At 51.1% G+C, this 7,377-nt stretch overlaps 1 long non-coding RNA gene across 1 annotated transcript; it reads right to left on the bottom strand.

Moving 5' to 3' along the window:
- Window positions 1–1,713: 1,713 nt before the first annotated feature.
- On the bottom strand, window positions 1,714–6,743 carry LOC138238162 (uncharacterized). The gene is made up of 3 exons (XR_011189301.1): window positions 6,523–6,743; window positions 2,393–2,470; window positions 1,714–1,792 (listed from the first exon to the last, which is right to left on the bottom strand). It is a non-coding gene; the product is annotated as an uncharacterized lncRNA (long non-coding RNA).
- Between the last annotated feature and the right edge of the window lie 634 nt (window positions 6,744–7,377).

Below are 7,377 nucleotides of genomic sequence, written 5' to 3'. Positions count from 1 at the left end.
TACTGCAGTGCGCAGTATGTACAGGTATGGATAAGTCAATAAGTAATCCTCTCTTACATGATACGGAAAGTACTAACGCGTTGGCTTTAAGTTAAATAGAATAACATTGATCAACTAAAAGAAACAGCAATCAGAAACTCATAACAATCAGTTAAACAATGAGAATTCCTGCTACGCGTCCAGCCTGCACTGAAATAAAAGAGGGCTGTACAAGCCTGTAATGTTGCCTCCAGCCCATCACTCTCCACTCCACGTAACGACCACTCCAGATTCTGTGTCGGCGGAGTGGGCAGTGACCAGGAGGTGGGCACTCGGGCAGGGAGCAGGGAGAGGCTGGCTCGCTCGCTAGATTCATCCCTCAGTCCTAGTCTGTGGTGTAGCTCGTTTGAGAGCTGCACTTTGCACTTGGTTTCACCCTGCTCTGCTCTTTTTTTCCAGCCCAGACCCCGGGAGAGAGGTGCGAAGTCAAAACCGGCAGACGAATACCGAGGTTGATAAGGAAACGAGTCTGTCGTTGAGAGCAGGGGGGAGGCGTGATCCTCTTGTCAGGATCATTTTGGTCTCAGATGTCTCTTTCTGCTATAGAAGTTGAGAAACCCTTCTTTGAGGACGCAATTGCAGGTTTCCCCTTCACCCCTCTCCTCACCCCTCTCTCGACTTCGCACCCGGCTTCTGTCCTCCCCTGCTGTATAATCTCTGCCGACTCCCCTGTCTCTCTCACACCCGAAGAAGGCTCCACAGCCGGAACGCTGCCGGAACGCAGCGGGGAGTAAACCTGTACTTGTTCCTGAGTGAAATCCCGATGGCGATGATTTACGGCAGCACTGAGCGACAGGAATGTCACAATGTCAAAGACTCTCGTTCTCGTCACGGGAGCTGCTCCTGACTCCTGTGTAGTGCGGATTTAGGACCCTGTGCAGACAGTATAATCCGGAGGAGACTGGAGAAGGGCAATAGGGAAAACACGGAGAGGAGTGGATGGGAGGACTGACAGGGGACAGGGTGCCAGAAGCGATCCAGGTGCGAGGGGGAACGCAGGCGAGTCCAAAAGGGAATAAACAGGGCGCGGTCCAAAGTCCAGGGAGCCGGGAGGTCAATCCAAGACAAACAGTTAAAAACAGGAACCGGGTCGGTACCAGAACAGGAACAGGGAGGTTAAAAACACGACGACGACGAGGCCAGGCGCTCCGAGCCCCGGACTCAGCTGGTCAGGACGCCGTGAGGAAGCCTGTGCCGTCGGGTCTCTCCTGGACCCGCTGGTAGGCGGGCTTCCGGGCATCCATCTCCCAAAGCTGAGCCCAGAGCTTAGGAGGCACGTAACTTATGTAGTGACGGGTTAAACAGGAGACAGGTGCACGTAATAATGAAACTTATAATAAAAGGTCGGAGCGCCCTCTAGAAGAGGAACGGAGCGGCGGCTCTGTGGCTCAGGATCTGCGCCTGTGGCTGGAAGGTTGCCGGTTCAAATCCCACGGCCGGCAGAGGAATCCTACTCCTTTGGGCCCCTGAGCAAGGCCCTTAACCCCAACTACTCCAGGGGTGCAGTATAGTGGCTGAACCTGCGCTCTGACCCCCAGCTTCTCTCTCCCTGTCTGTGTGTCTCAGAGCAAGCTGGGGTCTGAGAAAAGACAGATTCCTGAAACAAGAAACTGTACAGGGCCAATAAAGTGACAACCGTGACAGTCTGAGTCGGACAGGAACCTGCCAACGTTACCGGTTGTGCCTTGTATCCGGGGTCCCTGTGGGTCTTGCGGGAAACCTTCCAGTTGCCGCGCTGCCTGGTGCCCGGGAGCTGAGAGCGCAAGGAACAGGAAACAGCAGGAAGGAGGAGGAGGAGACGGACGGGGGGAATTGGGACAGGAAGTGGAATTGCACAGGGAGAAAGAAGGAGAGGGTTAATGCTGTCTCATGCTGACCTCTGGGGCACATCTTTTACCTTTCACCTGCTTTTGAAACCAGGTGTAACCAGGTGTATCTGTCACAATGGCATCTACTGCCTGCTGTGTCTTCTGGCAACGCAGAACTATCTCAGACATGCAGCAGCACACACTGTACTGGTTATGCAAATTTTAAAATGACAATCTCGGTTTCTGTTAAAGAGCTTATCTTGCTTCCTATCATAACTCTGGGCCTTGGCACAGTTACACTGTCTTTGGCCACACTTTACTTTGATCACAATAGGCTCCTGTGTTTATCACTGAGGGATTCTCTGTGATCTCCTCTCTCTCTCACTGTGTCTCCTGTCCTGTTGTGTGTGTTTATTACTGAGGGATTCTCTGTGATCTCCTCTCTCTCTCACTGTGTCTCCTGTCCTGTTGTGTGTGTTTATTACTGAGGGATACTCAGTTATCTCTTCCCCATCTGAAGAAAAAGCAAGAACATTGTATCTTACCTGATGCCTGCCTATCTGAATATCTCTTTGCAGATCGTCTTCACTTTCCTCCACCAATGCCTGCGTCTCACTGTTCTCCTGTGGAAGAGGAGAAAAAAAGGAGGATGGAGTGATCACTCAGGGCCTGCTCTCTGATCACCTGATTGTGAATGTCCCTGCTCATTGCACACTCCAGCCCCAACACCTGATGGGGCTCCCAGCTTGACTGAGCACATAGATTTGCAAACAGCAAGTGAGCTGACAGGTTTAATTTCTATCCAGCATAGTGAGAGTAGTCTCACCAGAAACGAATGAGCTCTAGGTGCTCAATATGCCATCCCCTCGTGCCCTGCACAGCCCAAACAAGCAGTGGTGAGCCCTAGTGAACGATTTGATACGCCATCCCCTCGTGCCCTGCACAGCCCAAACAAGCAGTGGTGAGCCCTAGTGAACGATTTGATACGCCATCCCCTCGTGCCCTGCACAGCCCAAACAAGCAGTGGTGAGCCCTAGTGAACGATTTGATACGCCATCCCCTCGTGCCCTGCACAGCCCAAACAAGCAGTGGTGAGCCCTAGTGAACGATTTGATACGCCATCCCCTCATGTCCTGCACAGCCCAAACAAGCAGTGGTGAGCCACAGTATCAACTTTGATAATATGGCCACGCAGCTTGTTCCAGACTTCCACCGACCTTTCTGTAAAGACATGCCTTTTGTCCTGGTTGGAAGATCTCACCCTGCTATTTGTGCATGTGCATGAGCTTTCACGCTAAAAGCGTAAAAACACCCTTTCTCTGAACGCAGTCTATAATGAAATACTTCCTTAGTGAGGTTCAATAGCTTTTGGAAGGCACCATCACCTTTCTTATTTGAAAGAGACGTACTGGACTGAGCATGGCTGTCTCCTTCACCGTGATCCAGTGTGCAGAGGACAGTGCAAGCGTGGTCAGTAACTCTTTGCTAACGTAGCTGCCGGGACAGGTTCTTCAGGGCTGCATTCCTGGAGATCTCTGAATGTCTTAACCTGGCTGGCCGAGCTGAGGCTGCTCCTCTGCTCCTTATGGAAGGGAGGGGGGCCCACGAGACCTGCTGGGCCAGAGCCCTTCTGCAAACAGGTCTGGCTGCCCCGGCTGCTTGCAGACAGAGCTGCTTTGTCAATCAGGGCCAGCCCAGCGAGCAGCGCCCAGAGCCTGGCTCGAGAGGTCCAGCCCCACGTCTTCACAAACACGTCTCGCCTGGATGCAACAGCATCAGTGGGAGACACCTGAGAAATTCAGACTGCTTTCTCCCTCCATCCATCAATCAATCAATCACTAGTGGGAGAAAAAATTTAAATGTTAAATTCAGACTGCTTTCCAACCACTCCATGAATCAATGAATCAATCAATCAGGGAGAAAATGAGAAATTCGCCCACTGATGGTTCATCTAACCACACAACTGACTGACTGACCAACCAGCTAACCAACCAATCAATCACTAGTGGGAGAACAAATATCAAATTCAGACTGCTTTCCACTACCATCAACCATCCAATCAACAAATCAATGAATTAATCAATCCATTTACCATCAGCGGGAAAAAATGAGAAGTTCAGACAATTTTCAACACCATTAATCAATTAATCTAACCAAATGACTGACTGACCAACTAACCAACCAACTAACCACTCAATCAACCAATCAACCCCTCAATCAACCAACCTATCAATCATTCCGGCCGTCTGGGGTATAGTCCCACCCTGTGCCTTGTGCTATCAGGATCAGCTCAGATCTCCTGCTTGTCTGCCACGCTTCCTGGGCAGCAGTGGAGAAGGAACTGTTCATCTGATCGATGAGGAACAGCAGTTAAGTCAAGTGTCATCACCACATCGAGCATCGGATAGATGGGCGGCTCTCACAGTGCAGGGATCCAGATTTCTGGTTTTTAGTTGATCTTGTCCGGGCTGTACTAACGGAGAAGGAGGAGTAGTAAGCACCACTCAACAGCTGGTTTAGCTCAGAGTGTCCTATCCTGCCGAACTGCTCCAAACGATGTCTCTCGGTGTGGTGTTACTGTGCACGGAAACGGGTACGGCAACCGACTCCATACCCGCGGGTGGTTTTATTCCGTTCAATTCCGGAGGATTTCCACACCTACATATTCTAGATTTTATCTTCTATCATATGAGATTTTCCAGCGTGATTAATGCTGTACTTGGCCTGCTTTTAATATATAGTGCCTATTTCATTGAAAGCAACATCTCAAAGCTCTTCAAAAGCCAGGCGACAACTGTGCACCGCACGTGAAGTACAACTCGTCGCCGTTTTTATTGGCCCCTTTTGCAAAACAAAATAGCTCAATACCCGAGTTTATGTTCCCATTTCACAATCACGACGCTTCACGCGTCTGAATTTCTGGGCACGGAAACACAGATCTTGTTTCGAGATGAGGGTTCAATTGTCCCAGAAACACCGCGCCCTTTTTATTTTACTGGCCCGTCCGAGAGACGCGATATGATCGCAGTCCGCGCCTCGGCGGGGGCAGGAGAAATGCGCGGATCTCTCTTCTCCTCGCCGACAGCTGCTGTTCCGACTGCGGGTTTTGCACCAGAGCGAGCGCTGAGAAGGAAGCGGGCGCTTCAAGCGTCCACACGGCGACATGTTGCAGATTTAGAAGCTAAGAAACACAAACACTAAGCCTATTAACGAGGGACAAGCAAAAGTCTGTTCCATGCTGAAAAGAGAAGAAAATAAAAACATGTTTTTTCTTCTCTTTTCAGCAGGGGAAGAAACCTTGACTTGTTCCTTTGCAGCCAACGCCTCCTGACCCAGCTGCCTGCTTGAACGGTTCATTAGGGTTCGATTATGTCATTGAGCGCCGAGATGGAATCGGGATCAGGGATCAGGACTGTGCTGCTGTATCACCCTGCAGCTCCAGACTGCCGGTCCACTGAAGCTCAGCCGACGGGCAACTTGTTTGACAGAATTTCTGAGTTTACTTGAAGTTAGTTTCGTAGACAGCAAACAAACAACGTCAGCAGCTCTATGTTCCTTTAGCTCCCAGCTGGCAGCCCCACTGGAGCTCAGCAGGTGTGAGTCTGGTCAGTACCTGGATGGGAGACTCCTGGGAAAAACTAAGGTTGCTCCTGGAAGAGGTGTGAGTGGGGCCAGTCTGAGGGGGTCTTAATAGCCCAGTATAGTGTCAGGGACACTACTGTACATTGTAAAGAAGGCGCAGTCCTTCAGATGAGACGTAAAACGAAGGCCTTGACTCTCTGTGGTCATTAAAAAACCCAGGCTGTTTCTCGAAAAGAGTGGGGGTGTCACCCCGGTATCCTGACCAACTTTCCCCCTGGTCTTTACCAATCATGGCCTCCTAATAACCCCCCTCTCTGAACTGGCTTCATCACTCTGCTCTCCCCACTGAGAGCTGGTGTGTGGGGAGAGTACTGGAGCATCATCCAGGTGGGGCTGCACACTGGTGGTGGAGGGGAGTGCTTTCACCTGTAAAGCGCTGGTGTATGTTGAAGGACTTATTCGTGATTATTGTGCTTTAATTCCAACTGCCAGAAACCGGCAACCTCAGAGCTCAAAACGGTGTATCTCCGCGTTCAAGCACAGCACAGAACATCGCCTGCACCGGCGTCCCCGCCCGCCCGTGACATTTCGGAATTCCTCTGGAATGATAGGCACGCGCAGCCCGGAAACACAGAACAGCAACAACAACAGCAACAAGAACTCGGGATTTCAAGAAATTCGCAATGTTTTATATGCAAAAGAAAACATAGCTTGTCACGAATACCAGCTTTGAAACGTGTTGTGTTTCTTTCGAAAGGGGGCTTTTTGTCATCTTCGTCCACGTGCACTCCCTCATAATAATAATAATAATAATAATAATAATAATAATAATAATAATAATAATAATAATAATGTAGTAATTCAGGTGGGTAGCTGCGTTAGCATGTATAGGCTGCAAAGGAACAAGCAATAGGTGTATTCCCTGCTGAAAAGAGAAGAAAGAAAACACAACGTCTGGAGCCTTCTTCAGGTGTGAGTATACTAGTATAATAATAATCGAATTACTGAACAATTGCACATTAAAACCAATAGCAACCAAGTGTCTTCACTTGTACAGCGGTGGGGACATTAAGACACACACCCCAGCTCTTACCATGGAAGCTGCAGCGCGCTTCTATCCGTTGCCTGATGTGCTGAAGTCGACTCAGTCCCGTGTGAGTCTCTAGACTCGGCGTTCTCAAACCCGGGTTTGTCCGTCTCCTTGACTCTCCCCCGCTGCTCCTTCCCCCTCGAAGCGGTCCTCCGACCTGCTGCCGCGATCGATGCTCCAAGCGCGTCTTTCGGCGCGGACTGTCAGTCACTGCCCCTCCCTCCCTCCTCCTCCTCTGGGCGCAAACCTGTCGGGCGAGAAGCCGCGAGCCTGACCGGCCGGGTCGGGACTCACTCACTCGCTCGCTCGCTCCCTCGCTCGCTCGCCTGCAGGGCTCCGGGCGGCTGGAAGTGAGACACACCGGTTTAACCCGCGCTCGGCTCTTGCAACAGTACCTCGGGGTCCAGGCCTCCCGCGGTAAACACACGCACAGCAGCGTGGGGAGCCAGCAGCCATATCACCCTGTGACCCACTGGAGCTCAGCAGGTGTGAGTCTGGTCAGTACCTCGATGGGAGACTCCTGGGAAAGCTGAGGCTGCTGCTGGAAGAGGTGTTAGTGGGGCCAGTAGGGGGCGCTCACCCTGTGGTCTGTGGGGGTCCTAATGCAAAGTGACAGGGACACTATACTGTAAAAAGGCGCTGTCCTTCAGATGAGAATCAAATGGGGGTCCTGACCCTCTGTGGTCATTAACAATCCCAGGGTGTTTCTCAAGAAGAGTAGGGGTGGCCTACTTTCCCCCTGGTCTTTACTAATCATGGCCTCCCCTCTCTGAACTGGCTTCATCACTCTGCTCTCCTCTCCGCCTCAAAGTATTGTGTGGGGAGAGTACTGGAGCATCATCCAGGTGGGGCTGCACA

This window comes from Lepisosteus oculatus, chromosome 4, assembly GCF_040954835.1.
Source record: "Lepisosteus oculatus isolate fLepOcu1 chromosome 4, fLepOcu1.hap2, whole genome shotgun sequence".
In the NCBI taxonomy this organism is placed as follows: Eukaryota; Metazoa; Chordata; class Actinopteri; order Semionotiformes; family Lepisosteidae; genus Lepisosteus; species Lepisosteus oculatus.
The sequence above is the reverse complement of the archived record's forward strand: the minus strand, read 5'-3'. Positions and strand labels throughout refer to the sequence as shown.